Here is a 20,357-nt window from a genome sequence, read left to right as displayed (position 1 = left end):
AGGATATGAACACTAGCAGAAATAGAGGCAGGAACTATGAAAGAGTGCTACTTACCGGCTTTCCCGTTCCCAGGATCTGTTAAGCTATTCTTACAAAGACCGGACCCACCTACTTAGGGAGACAATTTCCCAATATGGGCCCTCCTAAAACAATAAGCAAACAAGAATGTGCCCCATAGATATGCCCAAAGGACAATCCAGTGGTAACAATTTCTGAAAAGAGTTTATTTCCACTTGATTCTAGTTTGACACAGTTTTATAATTGAAATTAACTAGTTCACTGTTAACCAACATTGAAATAATCATCCAAAGACTACTGTGTCTTCTACAAATATGCCTGTGACTTGATAGCTTAATATGAGTCACTTCTGTGACCTTAAGTCCGAAAGAGAATAAGGATGACATCAGTTGTTGTAAAGAAGTGGCATTCAAGTATTTTCAACAAATAAAGTACACATTAAATAGACAGTAATTCTTATACTACATAAAATGGCTGTTATAGCCTAAAAGCTATTTTATTCTAAAATATCAAACTGATAACTTCCACAAATAATTGAAAAGCATTATGACCTAAGTTATTCATTTGAATATCAATGTTTATCATATCTTAAATTCAACAGGTAGTCTCCAATAATTCTAATTTTTCCAAATAATTATAATTTCCAACTTGTTTTAACTATAGAGATAACAAAAGAGCATATATGTACTGAACTCAATTTTACAAGATTTTTAAGTCAGAAATTTTATTTAAATATACCCAAACTGAGATAACTCAAATTTGCAAAAATGTAGTATATTTGTATAGTCTAAACAGTAGTTGAAGAGACACATAAAAAAATAAGTCATACCCAGAATGAAACCTTGTGTTAATAAATTTTCTAGGCTTTGTCTGAAACGTCCTTACTTCTAGGAGAGTGTTTTTGATGTTTTAAATTGGAATTTTTGGAAATAGTTATATAACACATGATTAAAATGACTATAGTGATTTATATTAGAGGATTGATAAACATTTTCATTCAGTTTCTAATAGAAATATGTTATCCATAAATTAACAGAATGTTGACTTTGTCACCTTTCTTTGTGTTCTGAACAATGCTAAGGAAATGAAATATTCTTGCTAGAAAAACTACTAATTCAGATTATAGAACTCAATTTTATTAATGAATATAGCAATTTAAGTTTTTCATTTACATATACTGTGGTCACTTAATGAAAGTGAAACAAGGGGAAGACATATACATTGTTTAATATCATTAATTTTTTCAAAAATATGAAATCTCAATCCCTTTACATTGTGAAAGATGTTGCACTAAAACATGATATCCTAATTAAAACATTTATAACTGACTTATTTTATACTTATCTTTTAATTATATTTACAATTTTACTATTTAAATGTATCTTCAAGATATACATATAATATGTATAAGAAACATGAAGACATTTTGTCATGAAACTTAGGTCCATTAAGTACTATTCAGCAGAAAAAAAAAACAATGGAATCCTGAGATTTGCAGGCAAATGGATGGCACTAGAAGAAACCATCCTGAGTGAGTTAACCCAGTCACAAAAAGAGAAACATGGCATATACTCTCTCATACATGGATTTTAGACGTAGGGCTGGGGAGTGCCAGCCTACAATCCTATGGCCAGAGAGTCTGGGAAACAAAACCTGCATTCAGTGGCTGATGGAAGCAGAGGCAGACATCCACAGCTAAGTGCTGAGCTGATCTCAAGAAAGCCAGTAACAGAGAGGGAGGACTGATGACCAAAGGGATTAAGACAGAGCTTGTTTAACCCCCAGAAACTGCTGACCTGACAAGGGTTAACTATTGAATCCCAGGCTGATGCCTGGGAATCCAGCATGGGACTGATCAAGACCCCCGGAATGGGGGTGTCAGTGAGGAGGCCTAGGTAATCTATTGAGCCTTGGGCAGTAGTAGATCAGTATTTATCATGGGTATACAAATGGACTTTGGACTCCCATCCAACAACATGAGATACACTCTCACCCTGAACTCTTGGGGGAGGGTCTAGGCCCTGCCCTGGATGAAATGACAGACTATGGACACCCCCATGGAGGGCCTCACCCTCCCTGGGGGAATGAGGGGATATGGGGAGGTTGGGGGGAAGGCACGGGAGCAGGGGAGAGAAACGGAGAGGGACCTGGAATTGACTTGTGAAGTAACCTTTTTTCTAATTTAAATTTAAATTTAAAAATTAAAAAAAAGCAGCCCCATCATGTCTACAAGACATAGCTAAAATCAGCTCATTATGAACTACAGGGGGAATTGATAATTATAGCACTTTGAAGTGGAGAGTAATGTTGGTCTGTCCTGCTTATTGCATTTGTTGCTTGAGAAACTGCTTGCTTATATTGTTTTAAGAGAAATTCCTAAACAAGCACCAACCGGTTGGGGGATGCTAAATCACACTGTGAACCCCGAGTTTTCATTTGTGTTGAAAAAAAAGAAGCATGAAGACATTTTGTTATGAAACTTAGGTCCATTTCCATGGTATCTCATGATAATGTCTAAAACCCGAAATGTACTGGTCACAAGCATTTCTGATCTCAGTTACTCAGCCTACAAGTTCCTACATTATTTAAAGAAAGCTGACTTTTTTCTTTCATCTTTGAGTTTCTCTTTGGCATAGATTATATAACTAATCAAGATTGTGGTTCTCAAAAGATACAAATGTTGTACAATTTATATGCCAATTTAATAAGAGTTAAAAAATGTAAGCACCACCACGATTTTCAAGATTAATAAGAAGGATCAGAATATATCCAACTATTTGTATGCTCAGCTCATGGTTTAAAATGGCCACTTTACCTCCTCTGCTTATGGGGGCTAGGGACAGATCAAACAGCACTGAATCTTCTGATTTCCTTAGCATAATTAAAATTCAGCTCTGAACTTGCCATCTTTAATTATAGCACAAGAATACTATGAAGAGTTGCCATGATATCATTTATCCTCAAGTGTGATTGTCTTGGGCAGCTGCCCTCAGTTATTTGCCACAGGCCTTATTTGCTTCTGGCAATGGCACAATTGTATGATGTAAGGACATGTAAAATTGCTTGCAAAGTAAATATAGGGAAAGACAGTGTTGGAACAAGTGCACATTTAGATTTAACTACTGAGAATTTTGATTCTAAATTTATGAAGCAAAATCATAACTTATAATTTGTGATATGGAGAGAGTTAACATTCTCAATTTTCTCTTTATGATGTATTCTACATCTCATCCTCAAAAACTGTAGATGAACTGAAGTAAACTTAATTAAACTAACTGAACACATGGGGTCCTGATACAAATCCCAGTTCTACGAAGTATTATTGAAAACTTTTTTGTGGCATTTTAGACAATTGTTACAACCTCATGTTTGAAACAAAAGCAAAAGCAATTTCATTAACAAAGTAAAGTAAAAACAAAACAAAACAAACAAAAATCATGAAGATTGAACACATGAGGAGCATCTCTGGGGATTTATCTTGACTTCCCCCCAAATTCTGCATTTTAAATTGCAAAATAATTCATTTGAATGAAAGATAGTTGAATTCATTGTTGGAGTGGACAATAGCCTCATTAGTTTAAAGTGAGGCTGGATATTTAGCATAAAATTCGATTTCACAAGCCATTCATATTAAAATGTGGACTGTATAAACTATTTAATGAAATTTTTTAAATATGCTGAGGAGAATGAAAACAGAACTAAACAACCTTGCCACATGAGTAACAGTGGAAAGAAACTTGGAATGAAATCCACCTACTCTCATACTCACTCATATCTGGGCATGTATAATTTTAAATCAGTTATAACTTCTGCATTATTTTAAGCTATTGAAATATTACTTATTTATAGATTATTTCCAAAATTACTTTCTATGTTCTCTACTCTCTTTATGCAGGTATCCAAATACATTGTCCCATATGGCTAAGATTGATTTGAGAAAAGATGAAATGCATTGACAAAGACTGAGAAGATATAAAATATTATTGTCTAAACTTTAGGTAGTACAATTATCCAAATACATTTTACCATATAGATAAAGAAGACAGACTAATGTGGATGATATGCATTAACAAAGATATGGAAATGATATATACAAGTTTTCCCTCAATTTTCACAAAGTAACAAATTTCTAGGTGGCCATAATTAGCTTTCAACTATGTATCTCTTCCTTCTAATGTCAAATCAACTTTTAGCATATGTTTAACATACAGAGAATATTTGTGAAATACTTATTAAAATGAATCTAGATGAACTGGTCAGAGTTCCCTAAGGACCAGAATGGATGTAATAAGTGAATATTATATTCAGGTGTTTGTGTGTGTGTGTGTGTGTGTGTGTGTGTGTATGTGTCTGTGCGCGCTCGCGCGTGTGTGTGTGTGTGTGTGTGTGTGTGTGTGTGTGTGTGTGACAATTGGATAAGGCTAAAATCAGATAGTTAGGCAGTCCTCACATGAGGGTGGATGTCGTTGCAGAAGTGTAGGCGTGGAGAATTCCTGAAGAGCCGCTGGTTTTGTTGATTTTCAGTCTATGTTGAAATCCCAAAGAAGCTGGTTCTAATATTAATGAAGGGATAACACAATAATAAGATGGAAGTGGTTTTCATGTAGAGTGAGGTCAAGCAGCAAAAAACAATATTTTCATTTTGATTTATATGAGCTCCCACTAGAATGTACCAACCACATTACTTTAATAATGCAATCAAGAAAATTCCTCCTAGAAATTTCTAGGGAGCTTTGTATTATCAGAGTACAGGTGGGAACAAGACAACTTCTGAGATTAAGAGTTTAGGCATGACATTAGGATAACGATATTGTAAGGTATAACAAAATACTCATCTAATGCATAACATACTTTTAAAGATTACTTAGGCTGAACATCTGTGTGCATGTTTTAAAAAATATTTTTAAAGTTATATTTTTCTTTTGATCCTAAAAAATTACATAATATCATATAACAATTAATACTCCTGTCAAAAAAACACAAAACGGGCACTACCTTTACTGTTAGCTGAATGTTTGTATACTCAGAAATTCAAGCAACTTTTATATAAATCATCAAATGAAAATAACATTTTGGAGCATATAGTATTAATATGAGCTTACTGTGGGAATATGACAGAGAGAAGCAGAACTGTCAATTCAAATTCCGGGGTACAATCAGTTTAGAGATGTAAATTAAGGAGACAGGGCTTGGAAAAACTGACTATATCAGAGATAAATCGAATAGAATAGGGAACTATATTGTGGAAGGCAAATCATTATTTAACTTAAAGGCCATAAAAAGATTTCCGACTTTCCTTTTAAATATATAAATATCATTGAGTGTTTTCTAATTGCTCCATTTATTCAAACAGAAGGCTTAAGATTTATCACAAAGATGAAAAAGCTAAGCTGATTTCCAAGAGAAAAATCATCAGCGCTAAGCTGATTTCCAAGAGAAAAATCATCAGCATTTTACAGTAGTTTTAGAATCATGGAGTAATATATTTGAAATTATTTAATTTAGAACAATTAAATGGGAGTAGAAAGAAACTAGAACTTATGTCACATATCTATCTAAGGGGTAAAAGACACTAAGTAATGCAAGCAAAACTGTTTAGTTTACACACAAGTAAACATATCAGAAAAAAGTGTTATGTGTTATGATGACTAACACTAGTTAATGAATTTTTGACGTAGTATTACAAGTGAATATTACTTCTTTCATTATATATTTTATCTGGAAAAACAATCAAACTTAAGGTGAAATTAGAATAACACAATTGTACTAATATTTTACAATGGGAAGGATAAGAAAATAAATCTATCATAATTTCGGAATATCAAAGTCATTGTTCTTACTACCATTCAACTTCCATGAAATACAGAAAAATAAATATAGGAAAGCCAGAGTATTCAAAGATTCTAATTATTTTATGCTACCTAAAACCCAAGCCAATCTCCTTCTGCATTATATATTGCACCCTGGGGCTCGATAAGGGGCCAAGAAATTTCTAATTATAAATTGTAAAAATAGCAGCATCTCTGTAAGTCTGAAATTCTGGTTATCAAAAATTCTTTCTTAAAATATCAACAATCTTTGCCTCATTTTGGCATCCTTGGAGCAAAGAAGTTTTACCAATCACTGCTATAAACCTACACTCTTCAGAGAAGGAAACTACCTGGCTTAGTGAAATTTGCCCAAATGAGAAGAAACCACTTTGCATGGGGTGAGGAGAAATGAATTTTCCAAAAGCAAGTGGCAGACAACCATAGGAATCACAACTGGATCAACAGAGCAAACAGAGATGCCACAAGCAACTACTGAAAACATGCAAGCACATAGAGTAAAATTTAGGTGTGCAAATGTACAATAAGAAGACCTGATTATTTCGAGGACAAAAAAGACTTTTAGTAGTAAAACTCATATTTGTACATTTGTTCAAAACTGTATACATCAAACTAGTTAAAAATATTCATTCTTAAGAAAATATTTAAGTTTTGTATTTAAGGTTTATTCTGTCCCCAAAGTAAAATAAAAATTACTTGGCTATAGAGACAGATACAGAAGAAATTTTAGAGGATAATAAAATAAAACATATACTGGTGGAAAACTTTTGGTATTGTAAGTTATGCTTGGTTTGTATTTGACCCAGAAAAAAATTTGCAATCCGGTATTATTGTAGCTCTTTTAAAACAGAAGATACACTTTTTGTTGAAAGGGATATTGAGCTACAAATGACTAGTGAAAAACACTTCCTGGGGTTTAGGTTTATTGTGTGGCCTCTGACAAAGGTATGATGCATTAGTTGTCTGAATACTGTGTTACTTGGTAGGAGGTCAGAGAATCCAGGATAAACACTAAGGTGATCAAAACAGAAGAGAAAAGGTTTTGCTGTTAATATTCTTTTCCACAGGTGGCCTTCAGTAATGATTCTTTTCACTGTGTAGGCTACACACAAACTTACTGGGGGGGGTGTATAGATCTGTCTGTCTATAGGTGTGATTTTATGTATTTAAGATTTCTCTGTCAATAACCTACCCATAGCTTTTAAAGCATGGCACTTGCACTACATCTTGACTTTTTTCTAACTACCTAAGGACTTTCTTGGTTACCAGGGCCTTGTTTATGGAAGTAAAATGTGCTAAACACAGTACATTCTAAAAATCGTCAATATTTAAAGATTGAGGTAAAACAATATAACCCAGAATAGCTCTTTCTATTCCCATGAGAAAATACTGAGGATCCTATTATGTTGACATTGATTGAAGTTCTGATTAACAAGCTTGAGAATATTTTATCTTGATTATCTGCCTTATAAATGTGGTGGTATGAAAGAGATCTCCATAGTCACTTACATTTGAACACTTTGAGAGGAGGTTTAGGTGTTACAGCCTTACTGGAAGAAGAGCATCACTAGGAAGTTAGGAAGTGCATTCCTTGCCATATTTCTATTTTTCCCTCTCTGCTAGGAACTTACAGTACAAAAAGTGAGTTCTCTGATTTCTACTCATCTCACCTAACATGCCTCTTGCTGCAATGCCACTGTTCTCCCAAGGTGTACTTGTACATCTTGAACCATGTGCCAAAATCAAACCTTACTTGCTTAAGCTGCCTTGGGCATGGCAGTTTACCATAGCAACAGAAACGCAATTAATAAAATACATGTTTGAGGAGATTGCCTGCTGAATTAATTATGTTCAAATCTGTGTGTGAGTATGAGTGTTTAAATAAATAAAATTATATGAAAAAGGAAAGGAAATGGTAAGCCTTCGGTAAATTATTAAATACTATATTTTAAGGAAGTTGGGAGTGTCTAAAAAGTGCCAAAATAATAGTATTATATGCAAGAGTGACAAGAATATTCTTCTTTAACAGTTCTATTTACTTATGATTAGTTTATGTGTTTAAAATTATAAGAAAATTCCCTCATGGAACTGGAATACTTTCCCAGAAACAGGTAACATTTAAGCATTATAAATGCAGCTCATCCTAACTGAGATGTACTTTAAATGTAAAATGTGCATAGAAGTGTAAAATTTTAATGTAAAATGCATATTACTTATTTTATACAATTACATGTTAAATAAAATTTGATTATATTAGATGAAGTAAATTACACTATGTAATTTATGTCAACTAGTTTTACCTTCTTCAATGTTATTAACCAATGGTGAGTTTCTTCTAGTGATGAATGAGGAATATGTAGTACAGTAATAAAAACAGTGAATATTGTTTACATCAAATAACAGCAAAAATGATATTCACTAACCCCATATTTGACAGAATCCTGATCTCGAAAATTTACAAAGAACTCAAGAAGCAAGTCTCCAAACCAGCAAATCATCCATTCAAAATGTGGGATACACGATTAAATAGAGAATTCTCAGTAGAGGAATATAAAATAGCTGAGAGACACTTAAGAATGTGCTCAACATCCCTAGCCATCTGGGAAAGGCAAATCAAAACAACTCTAAGATACCATCTTACTCCTGTCAGAATGGATAAAATAGAAATCTCCAACGACAGTTTATGTTGGAGAGATGTGGAGAGAGGGGAACACTCCTTCACTGCTGGTTGGAGTGCTGACTCGTAACAGCCACTTTGGAAATCATCATGGAGATTTCTCAGGAAAATGGGAATCAGTCTACCACAAGACCCAGAAATTCCACTCTTAGGCATATACCCAAAAGATGCACATTCATACAACAAGGATGTCTGTTCAACTATGTTCATAGCAACATTATTAATAATATCCAGAACGTGGAAGCAACCTAGATGCTTCTCAGCTGAAGAATGAATAGAGAAAATGTGGTACATTTACACAATGGAGTACTATTCAGCAGAAAAAAAAACACAACGGAATCTTGAAATTTTCGAGCAAATGGATGGCACTAGAAGAACCATCCTGAGTGAGTCACAAAAAGAGAAGCATGGTATGTACTCACTCATATATAGATTTTAGACATGAGTCAGAAGAGTGCCAGCATACAATCCCACTGCCAGAGAGTCTGGGAGACAGAACCTTCATCCAGCAACTGATGGAAGTAGAGGCAGACACCCACAGCTAAACACTGAACTAATCTCCTGGAATCCAGTGACAGAAAGGAAGAACTGAAGAGGAAAGGAGTTAAGACCCACAGAAACAGTTGACCTAACAAGAGGGAGCTCTTGGGCTCCAGATTGATGACTGTGTGGAAAGCATGGGAAAGACCTAGATGCCCTGAATGTGGTTGTCAGTGAGGAGGCCTAGGTAATCCATGGGACCTTAGGTAGTATTTATCCCTGGCATACAAATAAATTTTGAGTTCCCATCCCACAATATGGGATGCTCTCTTAGCCTGGCCACTTGGGGGGGAGGGCCTAGGCCCTGCCCTGGATGAAATGACAGACTGTGGAGATCCACCATGGAGGGTCTTATCCTCCCTGGGGATCACAGTGGAGATTGTTTGGGGGACTGGGATGCTTGGTCGGGAGGTTGGAGGAGGAAGGTACAGAGAGGGAGCTGGGATTTACATGTGAAACAAGCTTGTTTCTAACTTAAATAAGAAAAGGAAGAGGAAAAAGGATAGTCTTCATAGCTTATTTTATTAGTTCCCTTGGAGTTTCTTTTCTTTTCTTTTTCTGAGACAGTGTCTCTGTGTAGCTTTGGAGCCTTTCCTGGCACTCTCTCTCTAGACCAGTCTGGTCTTGAACTGTAAACCAGTCTGGTCTCAAACTCACAGAGATCTGCCTGCCTGTGTCTTCTGAGTGCTGGGAATGAAGGCATGTGCCATCAATGCCTGGCTCCTTGGGACTTTCTTACAATGTTTTTATCACATTACTCATTTTGCCCTGACAAATCTCCCTCCTCTAGCCACCTTATTTAGAATCCTTTTTCCCATCAACACCAACTTGTGCCACCCAAATATTCTTACATTTGTTGCCTTTCACTATAACATGGCAGACTTTTTACAAGCTCCATAATTAAAGAAGCCTGGTCTTTTCTCTCTCCATGACTAAGAACAACAAAAACCTCCTATGACAAATGTGTGTCTTTGTGCCCAACTCAGCTCTCAATGTGGTTATTTTCCTTACTTGAGGTTGCACATGTCTTTTAGATGTCTTCACAACCACTGTGTATCCACCCATGAATGCAGCTTACTTGTGTCCAGAAGATACTGTTTCCTTGTAGTTATTTACTACTTCTCCCATTTATATTCCTCCTCTGCCTTTTCTGAAATATGATCCTGAGATTTGGAAGAAGATGATATGGTATATACTATGTTTAGGGTGGATCCTTCCACAGAATCATATTAACTGGGTTTTGACCAGCTGTGTGTCTCTGTTTTAACCACCATATACTGCAAAAGAAGCTTCTCTGTTTGTAGAGCTACACTAATCTGTAGGAAAAATGGTAATTTATTAGATGTTGGCTTAATATGATTTAACAGACAAATAATAGGTTTCCCCATATGTAGCAGGCTTTCTTGGACTGACAGATCCCAAATCATGACACAGAGACTTATTACCAGTTATGAATGCTAATCCTTAGTTTAAGCTAATCCTACTAATGATGCTTATAACTTATTTTCACCCATTTCTCTTCATCAGTTATAAATGTTATGCCTTAGTTTAGGCTTATCCTACTAATATGCATTTTCGATTGTTTCTCTTCATCTATGTTTTGCCTTGGGGCTTTTTAACCTTTCTTCAATTCTGTATGTTCTAAATTCCTGCTTCCTCTGTGTCTGGTTTGCTGATGGCTGTCAGGCTGGCTGGCCTCTGACTTCTTCCTCTTTCTCCCTCATTCTCTCTAGAGCCTGGATTCCTCCTCTTACTTATTCCCCTCACTGCCTAGCCCAACCTGTCTCTCAACTGCCTAGTTATTGACCATACATCTTTTTATTAGATCAATCAGGTGCCTTAGGCAGGCAAGGCAAAAGAAATGCAACATATCATTACATAGTAAAACATATACAACACAAACAATGTAGCACATCTTTGCATAGTTAAATAAATATTCCATTTCACAACACTCCCGGAACCTAAGACTTGTAAAACCAGTTTTACTGGTACAATAGCAGGATTAACTGCATGAGAATAAAAAACACATTTTAAAATATTTTTTACTAAGTATGGTGATTTTAATGAGCGTGCTCCCAGGTAGGCTATGACATTTGATTACTTGGCCTCTTGTTGGGGAGGTTTAGGAGGCCTCAGTGGAAGAAGTATTACCTGGAGGTAAGCTTTGCCAATTCAGATGCCCAGTTCACTGCTTCTGTTGCCTGTTTGCAGTTCAAGAGTATTTTTTCACCATGATTGATACCTGATGCAGCAAATACTTGTCATGATAAAATCAACCATCAATGATCTTAAGCCCAAATAACCTCTTACATATAAAAGTTTCCTTAGTCAAGATATTTTATTGCAGTAGAAAAAAGTAACTAAGACAATGATTACAAAGATGCAATTAGTCTAAAGCACTTCCTATGAACATGAGAAAAACTTGAATATATGGAAAAATAAAAGAAATACAGAAGAGCAAAAGTGAATAACCCAATTCCAGTCATTTTTGAGGTTAGGTGAGACTCTAGTGTTTATTAGGAAAACTTCATGTAATTTACATGAATAACCATAGCAAAGACTCCTGGCAATAGGAGATATGCAACCAGAACAGGAAGTCTATAACCAGGCAAGCCCTTGTGTGGAGGAATAGGGACACCAACTCAATCACAAAATCTTTGACCAACATTTTGTTTTGCTTGGAGAATGTTCTGGGACAGCAATCTATAAGAATACTCATCAAAGAGACAACAGAGACTTCATGCAACAACTGGTGGGAGCAGATGCAGACACAGACCAAACACTAAAAGAAGCTCCGGGAGTCCTGCTGAGTATGGGAAGGAAAAATCAGAGTACCCAGAGGTTTCAGGAACATTACAAGAACAGGACCCACAAAATAAATTGAAGGAAACTCTATATATGTATGGCTGAGTAGCCAAATGTTCCAATGGAATTACTAATAAAGGGAGACAGGGCAAATCTCTGAAAATTTTGCTTATTTATAGGGCCCTTGCACACCTACTAAGTGGACTCATCCAGTCTTGATATGATGGAAATGTGTAAGAACTAATGAAGCCAATGGAGCTCCATCTCTTATGTTATTTCTTTCCGTGCTCTCTGCTATTCTTTCCCCAACTCAAACATCATGCTCCCTCATGTCTTCCTCTCCCCTCCTCTTTTCCCCTTCTCTTACTCCTAACTCTCCTCTCTCCCCATGCTCTAAAAAATACTCAAGAGATCTTGTCCCTTTTCCCTTTACTGGGGAATCATGTGTGTCTCTTTTAGGGTTCTCCTTGATTCCTAGCTTTTCTGTCAGTGTGGATTATAGGCTGGTAAAACTTTCCTCCATATCTAGAATCCATATATCAGTGAGTGCATACCATGTTTGTCTTTTTGTGACTGCCCTCACTCAGGACAGTTTCTTCTAATTGTAACCATTTCCCTGTGGATTTCAAGATTCAAGTATTTTCTCTGCTGAGTAGTCCTCCACTGTTTAAATGTACTACATATTCTCTATCCATCTTCAGTTGAGGGGCATCTAGGTTGCTTCCAGGTTCTGGCTATTACAAATAATGCTGTTATGAGCATAGTTGAACAGGCATCCTTGTTGTATGAATGTGCATCTTTTAGGTATATGGCTAAGAGTAGAATTGCAGGATCTTTTGGTAGACTGATACCCATTTTCCTGAGGCAACTCCATACTGATTTCCAAAGTGGCTCTAAGAGTTGGCACTCCCACCATCAGTGGAGGAATGTTCCCCTTTCTCCACATCCTCTCCAGCATAAACTGTCATTGATGTTTTTGATTTTAGCCATTCTGATAAGATTAAGATGGTATCTCAGAGTTGTTTTGATTTGCATTTCCCTTATGGATAAGGATGTTGAGTACTTTCTCAAGTGTCTATCAGCCATTATAGACTCCACTATTGAGAATTCTCTATTTAGTTTTGTACTTCAATTTTTAATTGCATTATTTGGTGTTTTGGTGAGTGGCTTCTTGAGTCCTTTGCACATTTTGGAAATAAGCCCTTTGTCAGATGTGGGGTTGGTGAATATATTTTCCCATTCTGGGTTCTGCAATTTTTTCTTGTTGAAGGTTTCCTTTGCGTTACAGAAGCTTCTCAATTTCAGGCAGTCCCATTTATTTATTGTTGATCCCAGTGACTGTGCTATCAGTGTTTTGTTCAGAAAGTGGTCTCCTGTACCAATTCCTTCAACGTTACTTCCTACTTTCTCTTATAAGACGTTCAGTATGACAGGATTTATATTCAGGTCTTTAATCCATGTGTTCTTAAGTTTATGAATGGCAATAGGTATGGATTTATCTGTAGTCTTCTACATGCCAGCTTCTAGTTAAGCCAGCACAATTTGTTGAAGATCCTCTGTTTATTCAACTGTATGATTTTAGATTCTTTGTCAAAAAACAGGTGTTTGTATGTGAGGAGGTTAATATCAGGAATTTCAATTCTATGTCATTGGTCTACTTTTCTAATTTTGTGCCAATACCAAACTGTTTCAGTACTATAACTCTATAATATAGCTTGAAGTCAGGGATGGTGTTGCCTCCACAATGTCCTTTCTTGTTCAGAATTGTTTTGGCTATCATAGGTCTTTTGTTTTTTCATATAAAGTTGATTACATTTCTTTCAATTTCTGTGAGGAATTGTGCTAATAGTTTGATGAGAATTGCATTGAATCTGTAGATGGATTTTTGGCAAGATTGTCATTTTTACTATGTTAGTCCTACGTTTCCAAGACCATGGGAGATCTTTCCATGTTTCTGGTATCTTCTTTAATTTCTTTCTTTAAAGTCTCAAATTGCTTGCTATACTGGTATTTCACTTGTTTTGTTAGCTTTACACCAATATTTTATGTTGTTTGTGTATATTGTGAAGGGTGATGTTTCTCTGATTTCTCAGTCCGTTTATCGTCTGTATATAGTAGGGCTACTGATTATTTTTTAATTCATCGTGTATCCTGCCACTTTGCTGAAGGTGTTTATCAGCCATATGAGTTCCTTGGTAGAGTTTTTTTGATCACTCATGCAAACTGTCATATCATCTGCAATAGTGCAAGTTTGATTTCTTCCTTTCCAATTTGTATCCCTTCAATCTCCTTTTTTGTCTTATTGCTCTAGCTAGAACTTGAAGAGATATGGAGAGAGTGGCAGCGTTGTCTTATTCCTGGTTTTAGAGGAATCTCATTGAGTTTCTCTCCATTTAGTTTGATGTTGGCTGTTGGTTTACTGTATATTGCTTTTATTATACTTAGGTATATTCACATTATCTCTGATCTCTTCAAGACCTTCATCATGAAGGGCTTTTGGAATTGTCAAAGGACTTTTCAGCATCTAGTGAGAAGATCATGTAGTTATTCTTTTGCCATTTGTTTATATGGTGGATTACATTGATAGCTTTTCATATATTCTTTCATTCCTGCATCCCTGGGATGAAGCCTAGTTGATCATGTTGGATTATTTCTCCAATGTGTTCTTGAATTCTATTTGCCAGCATTTTATTGAGTAATTTAGCATCTATATTCAGAAGGAATATTAGTCTCTAGTTCTCTTTCTTTGTTTTGTTTTTTGTGGCTTGTGTACCAAGATAATTGTTGCCTCATAAAAACAGTTTGTCAGTGAACTTTCTGCTTCTATTGTGTGAAACAATTTGAGAAGTATTGATATTAGCTTTTTTTACAGTTTCTGGTAGAATTCTGTACTGAAGCCATCTGGCCCTGAACTTCTTTTGCTAGGGAGACTTTTCATGAAGGCTTCTATTGCATTAGGGTTTATAGGTCTGTTTAAATTGCTTATCTGTTCTTAATTTGATTTTGATAAGCGATATCTATCCAGAAAATTTTCATTTCCTTTGAATTTTCAAATTTTGTGCAGTACGTCTTTCAAAGTATGACCTGATGATTCTCTGAATTTCCTCAGTGTCTGTTGTTATGTCTGTCTTTTCATTTCTGATTTTGTTAATTCTCATGTTCCCTTTGTGTCATTTGGTAACTTTGAATAAAAGTTTGTCTATGTTGTTCAGTTTTTCAAATAACTAACTCTTTGTTACATTGACTTTTTGTATTATTTTCCTATTTTCAAGTTATTGATTTCAGCCCTCAATTTGATTATTGCCTTGCACATACTCCTCCAGGGTGAGTTTGCTTCTTTTTGTTGTATAGTTTTCAGTTTTGATGTTTTTTATTTAGTGTGACTATTCTCCAGTTACTTAATTTGGGCACTTAGTACTATGAACTTTCCTCCTAGCACTGCTTTCAAAGTGTCCTATAGATTTGGGTATGTTGTGTCTTAATTTTCCCTGAATTCTAGGAAGTCTTTAATTTTATTTTATTTCTTCCTTAACCCAGGAAGGGTGCAATTGTTCAATTCCCATGCGGTTGTAGGGTTTCTGCAATTTGTGTTCTTGTTGAATTCTAACTTTAAAACGTGCTGGTCTAATAAGATACAGGGGGCTATTCCAATTTTTTGTATCTTTTGATATTTGCTGTGTTCCTGAGTATGTGGTCGATTTTACAGAAGGTTTCATGTAGCACTGAGAAGAAGGTATATTCCTTTGTGTTTGAATGGAATGTTCTATAAATGTCTGTTAATCCTAGTTAGATTAACTTATGTTATTACTTTGTTAAGTTTCTGTCTGGTGGTCCTGTTTAGTGGTGAAAGTGTGGTGTTGAAGTATCTTTCTATAACTGTGTAAGGTTTAATGTATGTTTTGAGTTTTACTAATGTTTCTTTTATGAACATGGGTGCCTTTGTTTTGGAGGCATAGATGTTCAAAATAGAGACTTCTTCTTGTTGGATTTTGCCTGTGATGAATATGAAATGACCTTCTTCATTTAATTTGATTGATTTTAGTTTGAAGTGAAATTTGTTAGATATTAGGATAGCTACACCAGTTTGTTTCTAAGGTAATATCTTTCTTTGTAGTTGAGATGTGTTTCTTTTATGCAGCAGAATGATGGATTTTCTCTTCGTGTCCATTCTGCTAGCCTGTGTGTTTTTATAGGTGAGTTAAGACCATTAGTATTGAGGGAAATTAAGGACCACTGAGTGTTAATTCTTGTTTGTTTTGGATTTATTGGTGTTTGTGCTATTATGTGTGTAATATACCCCAGTTTTTCATTTGACTTTTGGTAAAGTGGGATTATCTATTGCCTATGCTTTTTGAGTGCAGTTAACTTCCTTGGGTTGGAGTTTTCCTTCCTATACTTTCTGTAGGGCTGTGTTAGTGGATATATATTGTTTAAATCTGATTTTGTTATGGAATATATTATTTTCTCCAGCTTTAGTGATTGAATGATTTGCTGGGTATAGTTATCTGGGATGGTTTTTCGAGACAGGGTTTCTCTGTGGCTTTTGGAAACTGTCCTGGAACTAGCTCTTGTTGACCAGGATGGTCTCAAACTCATGGAGTTCCACCTGCCTCTGCTTCCTGATTGTGGGATTAAAGGAATTCACCAGTACCACCCGGCTATTCTTCCACGATTTTGTTGAGTATTTTTTTTCATGCAATTTTAACTTGGGTTTCTTACTCTTAGGTTTGGCTTTTTCACAGTGTGCCATATTTCCTGTATATTTTGTGTTAGGGCTTTGCTGGACTTAAGATTTTTCTTTGGTTGATGAATCTATTTCTCCTAGTGTGTCTTCAACTCCTAAGATTCTGTCTTCTGTCTCTTGTATTCTGTTGGTTATGCTTGCATCTATAGTTCCTGATCATTTACACTGCTTTTCTAATTCCAGCCTTCCCTCAGACTGTGTTTTTATTGGCTCTTTTCCAGCTTTCAACCCTTGCAGTGTTTGAATTGTTTCTTGGAAATATTGCTTTTTCTTTTCCTCAATTTCTTGAAATTTTGTTTGTTTTTTCATCCATTTCTTTAATGTATTTTCCCCTTATCTCTTTTGGGGTCTCTATCATCTTCATGAAGTTGTTTTTAAGGTCATCATTCTCTTCTGCTTCATCTGTTCTGGGATGTTCAGGTCTTGCTGGTGTAGAGTCCCTAGACTCTGGTGGCATCATACTGGTTTTTCTGTTTAATGTGTTCTTATATTGTAGTCTTCCCATCCCTTCTTCCAGTGGTTACAGGTGGAGTCTCTTCCACTCCTGGTTGGTATGCGTCCAAGATTCTCTTGCAGTGGGAACAAGTAGGTACAATATTCTGATGGGTCTCCTGGTGGGTGCTGATGGGTCTGAGACACCCCTTCTCTTGGTGTTGGGGACAGGACTAGCACAGGGAAGTCAGCAGACTCTTGGTTGCTTGGTCCTCCAGGAGCTAGTTGACCTGCCTGTAGTCCCTAGGCCAGGAGATCCAAAAGTGGGCAAGTAGAATTCAGGTCTGAGACAGGGGCCCACACTAAGTATATATTTTTTAATATTTTATTAATTGTATATTTGGGAGGTATGCATTGGATGCTTCTGAAAATGGTTTTTCAAGAGGTTGTTCTGAGTTATGTGTGGATGATGTAAACTGAACTCATGTACTGTGCAAGCACTGGAAGAACTCTTAACTGCTAAACTATTGCCACAACTGGCTTATTCTTTTTTTACGGGAAAAAAATCAACCCCAAAGAAGAGGTCTATCAATTGCCACCTAAAAACACTGATTTTGTATTGCTAGAAGACTTGTTTTATCCTTCCCTAGAGATGTTTCATTTTTCTCCATAAATCACACAAATATTACCGGGCATTGGTGGTACACACCTTTAATCCCACCACTTGGGAGGCAGAGTCAGGCAGATCTCTATGAATATGAAGTCAGTCTGGTCTACCGAGCAAGATCCATGATAGTCTCCAAAGCAACAATACAGAGAATTTTTTTCTCAAAACACACACACACACACACACACACACACACACACATATATATGTCATCTCATATGATTCTACTAGAACTAGAGTCAAGTTGCAGAAATCTAACGATTATGTACATTATATAATGCAGGCAGTGTTGTGATACACACAAATTAAAAATATGAGCTTTATAATTTGTATATACAGAAGCACATGTAGAATACATGATCATCGTGGCACAAGGTTAGATTTCCAGCACTAAAAAGACATGAAAAGTTCTGGGGTCACTGGTCAAATAGCTAAGAAGCCCTAGGTTACAATAAAAGACTTAGTGTCAGGGGAGAAGTGCATATGGGTCCTGAAGAATGACACCTAAGGTTAAATCTGCATAGAGGTACCCTTAATAAGCACTAATATGCACACAAAAAGAGAGTGAGTATTTCTGCAAGATGCTTATCTGTTTACTGCCCCTTGGGGAAACACATCTGGATGCTTGGTTAGTAACTGCCTATGATAAATTTTAGAAACTTGAAGACCACATTTGTTAATGCTTTGGCAAATCAATAAAACATACAGATCTTTCTTGGATGATAAAAATGAGATCAAACTTTTGTGACATTTGTCTTAATATTATGTCTGTCTCATTTGTTACCTTATTACAGACCATGTAGAAACAAATAGATTAGTAGTTATGGGTTAATAATTAAGAGAGAGCTAGGCAATAAGAAGCTTAAGTCATCAGCCAAACAGTTTATAACTAGTATAATTCTCTGTATGTTTATTTGGTGCTAACCAACTATGGGACCAAGTGGAAAAGAAATGTTGACTATACCCTACTCTTTGCACGTCCTGATCTCTTTTTTTTAAACTATCCCCATGCACAATAACCTCTTGCTTTGAGTCAGGCTTAGTGTGGTGTAGGTTTAAACCCAGCAACCTTCTCTTCTGTATGATCCTATTACCAACAGGAGTAGAATGAGGTATGATACAGTGGTGGTCCAGGAGGTCAAGTCTGAGAATATCATCATAGATTTTTCAGGACATGCAAGCATGTCTTGTGCTGGGATTTACACGGACAAGTCTAGGCCTTAGGTTCATGGCACAGCCTATTGCTCATTTTCCTCATTTTCCAAACACAGAGTTTATCTCTGGGTTGTGTGCTCTGGAATGGGAAGAACACTGAAAGATAAAATTACCCTTTTTGTCCTTTTCAATGTGTCCTTTCTTAGATCTGTATTGCACAAAGCCTGTAAAATCTGCAACCTAGGTCCCATAGGTGTTGTGAAGGTGTTTTTGTGCTTGGATAGTTGTTTAAATTGATGCTTCTATGGGGAGGAGAAACCCTAGAAAGTTCTATTCCACTTTCCTATAACTGCCTTTAATATATGCTGCAGCTGTAGGTGTATCAATTTTCTCTATTGTCCTTGCTTTTGTCTCCCTGGTGCCTTTGGTTTCCCTAGACACTCCTAAAGTACTACATTCATCTTGAAGTTTTTTGCTGTCATAATTGACTGTTATATCTGAGCTCTGCTGATAGAGTGCTAAGGCATTATGGAAGGCAAGCAATATGTAATCTTATGATTAAAACAATCTCCTTCTCTCTCAGTCTCTCATTGACCTCATTTATCCTCTGTGCTGAAGAAGAGTTTTAAAGTCTTTGCTTCTACACTCTTGTGAGTAAGAAACATTACATCAGATTTCAGTTCTCTAGATTCCCTTCCTCTCAGTCATGTATATCTGTAGTAAAGTACGTTTCCTCCAGGGAAGGGCTTTGTTATGGAGAATATAATGTTTGGGTATATTTCAAAATGATTACTTTTTCTTTCAACTTGCCTGAAGCATGAATGGGGTTTTCACAGATCTTTGCCATGAAAAGCTGTTAAAGGGTCTGGTGCTAAAACTCATAAAAAAATGTGCGAAGTCCTATGACTAAGACCTTACAATTTTCAAATATCAAATTTGTCCACATCTAGCCTCTGATGATTTTTAAAGTGTTCCATTAGTTACTTATTTCAGCAGTTTATGTTCTCAAGAAACTGGGAGTCTCTGAATTGATTCTTTCACATATTCTGAAGAATATGCCACTTTCCTAGTATTACTAAGTATTACTAGTGTTATGATATACTTTAAATAATTTTGAGTTCATTTTATGTGGTGTGTCTTGTGACAATTTCAAGTTCTTTATTTACATGAAAGAAGCCAAATTTTTCATTCCATGTTGAATATTATTTTCCTACATAGCATTGTATAGTATATTTACATTAAACTATAAATAATTAAATTTGCTTTCTTGTTGCCTATAAAGTTTGTGATGTTTCCACTTTAATTCTTACATTTTTCCTACAGAATATATATTTTTTGTATTCTCTACATTATTACTGCTATACATGAGTTATCTTCAATGTTATGTGTTTTTAGATTCTGTATTTTTCTGGGTTCGGTAATTAAGAGCACTTGCTACTCCAGTAGGGAACTTGGGTTTGCATCCCAGATTTCATGTGGTATCTCAAAAT

This window comes from Mesocricetus auratus, unplaced genomic scaffold (assembly GCF_017639785.1).
Source record: "Mesocricetus auratus isolate SY011 unplaced genomic scaffold, BCM_Maur_2.0 Super-Scaffold_100003, whole genome shotgun sequence".
Lineage (NCBI taxonomy): Eukaryota > Metazoa > Chordata > Mammalia > Rodentia > Cricetidae > Mesocricetus > Mesocricetus auratus.
Note: the sequence above shows the minus strand (reverse complement) of the source record.